Source organism: Apostichopus japonicus, chromosome 21 (assembly GCF_037975245.1).
Source record: "Apostichopus japonicus isolate 1M-3 chromosome 21, ASM3797524v1, whole genome shotgun sequence".
Classification (NCBI taxonomy): Eukaryota; Metazoa; Echinodermata; class Holothuroidea; order Aspidochirotida; family Stichopodidae; genus Apostichopus; species Apostichopus japonicus.
In genome coordinates, this window is record NC_092581.1 from 13,360,953 (window position 1) to 13,366,418 (window position 5,466).

General features: G+C 37.1%; 1 long non-coding RNA gene across 1 annotated transcript; it reads right to left on the reverse strand.

Moving 5' to 3' along the window:
• Positions 1-200: 200 nt before the first annotated feature.
• LOC139962983 (uncharacterized) lies at positions 201-5,157 on the reverse strand. Its single transcript, XR_011791410.1, has 4 exons — positions 4,561-5,157; positions 3,567-3,736; positions 2,743-2,900; positions 201-1,420 (listed from the first exon to the last, which is right to left on the reverse strand). It is a non-coding gene; the product is annotated as an uncharacterized lncRNA (long non-coding RNA).
• Between the last annotated feature and the right edge of the window lie 309 nt (positions 5,158-5,466).

The following is a 5,466-nucleotide window of genomic DNA, read 5'->3' on the forward strand; positions in this document are numbered from 1 at the left end:
ATGGCATTCCAGGCAATTCCAGTGATAAAGGTTCGTTGTTTCTTATTATGAATGTTTCTTATTGGACAAAAGTGGTTCAAATTAGAAAAGATATATTAGAACGATACCCTCTTCAAAAGAGCTGCAAACATACAGGAAACAAAACAAAGCCAAACAAGGGAAAGAATAAAGCAAATAGGACAGAGCAGGATGCAATATGCTAGATTTTTGTCTCATCATGTTTCTCACACTTTAAATATGTCATTCTTGTAGAGAAAAGTTTGTTAAAAGAAAGTTAATATAGTAAAAATCAAAACATGAAATTGGATGATAGTCATGCACAAACACAATATTCTGAATCTATATCAGACTGGGCAAAGAGTGAAAAATGATTATACATGGGATCTGGGAGGTAGGAGCCTGGGGGGGGGGGGCACTGTCTGTACATGCTATTTTTAAATGGCATCCCATATCTTTTTATAGCACGTTTAACAATTAACAATCTCAATAAATAGTATTGATAACATACTAACACATCATACATCATATTTAAGTGATATGGCCGGTGTGTATCGGTTTATAGCATATCGAGTGGTGGTTGTGGAATGAGAAAATGTCCCTCTGATGTTGTGTGCCCACCCTCACTTCCTACCCCCTGCATGGGGAAATTTAACTGGAATGATGACTCTCCCTTTGTAGCTCTGATGCAACTAAAGATAATCCATGCTTTCTAGAGCATCCTTCAAGCAGGGAGGTATTGCTTGATTAGAATGATATACTACTGTCACTCTTCTTCAAACAATATGTACTTGAAACTCTCATAATCCACATGAAGAACATCCTCTTTAGAGTTTGGTAAAGACCTCAATAAAACCATGCAGAAGTTTCCCTATTAGAATTCCCCCCCCCCCCTTTAACTGCTTTCCACAAACAGTAGGATTACCTATATAATGCTTTAATGTGCAACTTGATACCGTCAAAAATTTAATCTTGATTGTTAATTACAAATAAAATAGCTGAATCTCATATATCAAATGGGTTTTTCGTTAAGACTTACACAGAAATCCATAACAGCAAAAGTTACAACAGGAAGAAGAATATGGTCGGTTATATGTTTTACTATGAGAACTTATCTTGAACACAACTTCCAGAACCAAGAAACACGCCTTCTTATTTGTTATTTAATGAAGTAATGAGGTGATAAAGAATTTCGAGCGTCACATCCCTTCGACTACGACTGGCAGTGAAAAGTCAATGGCCTGTCTTTGCTTAAACGTATAGCAGCCGACGCAATTTTCTCTCATGATATGTTAGAGTGAAAGACAAGATTATTGTCGGTAACAAGTTAACTGCTAAGAAAATCGTCTAGACATGTCTTCTGTTAACCTCATACATACTCCCTCCATTGGTGGTCAGGGATGAGATATCAGTACAACCAAATCTGTGCAAAATAAAAGTTGAAAGCAATATTATGAGTAGTGAATACCACACTGTAAGTCATATATAAAATAAATTATCATCTTGAAAAGTTATGTGTAAGCTCCACTACAAAGATAATTAACATTCACCATATTGGTTAAGTGTAGACTGTATAGTGTACAACTGAACTATGCTTAGACATTGAGTTAATTTGATGATCTTTTATTGTGACACCTACATGTTTATGGGATTACTGGCTCCATTTTATTTAATTGGAGATTGCATGTCATAATTTTGGCGCTATATTGTACAGTTCACTACCAAACCTGAAAAGTTTTAACCACATGAGCCAATACAACTTTGGGGCATATTAATTAAATTTAATATCAGAAATTTATCAAATTAGAGTAAGCTAGGATACAACAGAAATTTGATGCCTTTTGGTGCTCTATTGATGTATGTGTGCATGGTATGACTGTTTAATGCCGATCAAACATTAATTGTCCTGAATCAGGATCCATGGGGGGTTCAAAACACCCTCTGTATGACCCAAATGCAAAAACAAATAATGCTAGCTTACCATTATTATAGTAAAATGTACTATTATACATCATTTTGCATCAAGAGACCTAAACATTGCCTTATTTTGCCAAAGAAAAAGGGGTCCCTCTCCCAGGTTTCAGGAAATATCCCCCACCACACACAAACACATTTAGCAATTTTCCACAACGGACCTAACAGAGAAATGGTACCAAAACTCAGTTGATACATTATCTCTCTTATCTTGTCGAAATTCCTGTCAAAACAGCCAAGTGGTAATAAGTTCACACTTTCTAAACAGAAAAGTTCCCTGTGGTTACAATATCAAACTGTCCAACACCTTTTTGAAAAACAACACACAATAGGTGGTGTCTAGCTGTGGAATGTGGTCTTAATTATTTACTCATCATTTGTTTGAACAAATAAACTGTGTCTCCTGCAGTGAAACATGTCCAGCCAAAATCACTTTTTGGGGATGTAAATCAAATGACGACAATTGTCAGGCTATATGCTACTTAAGAACCAGAGGTGGAAACTTTGCAAGTAAATATAGGAACAAAAACTATGTACATATAAACTTGTTAATGGGGACTGAACCTGCAAAGATTTACAGTACACTTTCTCTGTTCTCACCTACCTTCGTGATCTTTCTGTATGCTTAATACCTATTTGGAAATAATTTATACTCAAACACAGCATTCTGCCATGCACTACAAGTTATTTGCATGGTACAACTAACAGATATGATGCCATTCATAATGGAACTAACTACAGAAAATTATTCACTTTTTAAGACATGCTTACCTCATCATCACATCAGTAATGCAATAAGAAGTTGATGCTGCAGTCTTTTCAGGCACTGCCTTAGTCTCAGGCCACTTTGAATAGAAGTCAGACAGTGTTATGATGTACAGTCGCTTGGCAGCTGTCACTGGTAGAGGACCAATAAGATCTACACCAACCTGTTAAGAAAGAAGACAGCATTTAGGTGCTAATTTCAAAAACAATTACAAGTTGCATGCTTTGCCTTGACTGTTGTTCTATTCCATTGCTTCATTCTGTACAGAGATCTAGATAAAAACAGTGGGATATCTGATCGAAACAGGGTGTTGGTGAATTTAGGCCAATTATTTTTACCTTGCAAACATGAAAATGTAACTTACACCATACTGTACCATATATTTACAATCCCTTCAACCACTAAACCAGAAAAATGATACGCCACTTTTTGCAACTTGCAATTATATTCCTATATTGATGGTTGCTCTGCAGTTAGGCCAGAGTGTGGCTTAAAGGTATGCTGTATAGGCCTTAAATATGCCAAATTTTCACTATGGACAAAATTCTTTAAGTATGCTTATTTCCCTGGAGGAAATTTACCTCACTGGGACATTCAATATCTCGTGTCATCATTTAGAATGTCTGAGCACAATTTAAAGGGTTATTACCCCTTGGAAAGTACTTTTTGAAAACTTTTAGCAATTAAAGTGGCCAAAATTTAGGGCCAATACAGACTACCTTTAAACTTGTAAATGTTGAATTTGTCCAGAAAGAGTGACATTAACTATACTAAACCTTCACTGCATACTGTGGACATCTTGTGCAATTAAAACAGATTGAGAATTTACCTGTTTCCATAATCCAGTTACAGGAATGCTATGGAGACTTGTTCGTAGGTCTACAGGACAATGACGCTTTGACATCCTGTTGAACATAACTTGTTACATCAACGTTGATAGTTTTCCAATAGAATCTAGACATAGTCTGTTGTCTGGTTTATCTATGCAAAGATGAACACCTTCAAAGAGATAAGAAAATTCATGATCAAGGAGATATCATGTTTTTTTGCCCATCCCCCCCCCAAAAAAAAAACAACAAACAAACACACACAAATATATGGGCTGCAGGATTGGTAGTTCTAGCTGAAGTGCCTTAAAATTGAATTACAACTCTATATCGGTGTTTGAAATGGAATATTCCCATTATTGTACATATTGCATGGCCACTATTTAGGTCTATAGATATTTAAGGAGTTTTCTTCTGCAGTGAGGTTTGGCATGTAGAGAATATGCCACACCTAAAAAAGTACTATCAGGCCTTCAATATTTGTTCTTACCAACCAAAATTAATGAACGTGAATTTGTTATGTACAGTATTAGTGCCACTTTCCTCTAGAAGTAGGCTAGGCTATATGCTATAGTCCAATAATAGCATTTTATAGCGTCCCATGCATGCAAACCAGACTAGCTCTGTAAGCGTTAGTGATCTGTTGTTATCTTTTATGATAGGCAGGGCGATAAAGGGTAGAAATTTATAATAATTTTCACAAAAATTTGTTAAGACAATTGGGTAAACAAAACGAAATGAAATAGGCCGTAACAACTTTGTTCATGCACTTACAACTTTGCTCAAGCATACAACTGATTATAATGTTGCATAAGCAATTGCTTGACTTTTGCGAATGAGTTTTTACAACTATAACCAAACGTGGTAAAAGAATATCATGATTTGTGCACCAATCGGTCCTAGAGGCCTGGTTATAGTTTAACTGTGGAATGGCCGTTCGCCATTTAACAACCAATACCATATTGTGTATCCTATACTGTAAGTTACAGACATTACCTTATAGATGTCACTAGTCAGTATGAGCTGCCTCGATTTGGGCGAGTTGAGAAGCCCTAGATAGCAAAACTTTCCTTTATTTTCGGTATGCAAGAGTTCCATTTTCAGCCAGTCTGAAAGACTGACTTTGTCTCCGTAAGATCCTTCTCTGTTTTATTCTTGTAAACCCACTTGGATAGCTCTCATCTCTTAGAATATCTGCAATTTGTCTCACGTTTTCTGTTAGCTTTTCCATTTTTAGTTGTCACACGAGTTTACTGCTAAATATACGGAAGCCGAAATACGACAGTTTGCTAATAATACGGATACTGCCAGAGTCCATTACTAATTAAATTTTTGCTACTCGAACGTACATGCTAATGCGGACGTAGTGTTCAGGGGGACACAATTTACAACCAAATATGCGACCAACAAATAATGTCCCCCCTCGTTTCATCATAGCATAAACTGTCCTGGGAGACAGTCTGTACCAACTGGCCTTGTACAAAAGGTCCGGGAGACTAAATGTACTGGTAAATTCAGTATAAACTGTCCCAGTGGGACTGGGACAGTTTATACTGAATATGGAATATTTGCGACAGTTTGTACTGCTACACCGGCACGCTTTGCCGGTTACATGGTTACATATGTAGTCATGGGCGTCAGCAGGTTTCAGAAAGTGAGGGGGACACTATACTATCTAAGCGGAGCGCCACCATTGGTTGGCGCGTAGCGTACCAGAAAATTTTGGGTACATAAGACCCCCTAGATCGCAGGAGACGGCCTTCCTGAGTCGTTTTTAGTTACATCAGAACCAGATCTGTGAGGAGAAATTTTGTCTCACAAAACTAAATTCCGACAGAAAGTACTGGTAGAAAGATGCCGTTCTGACACCAAGGGAGACGAATTACACAGCGTCCATCTCAA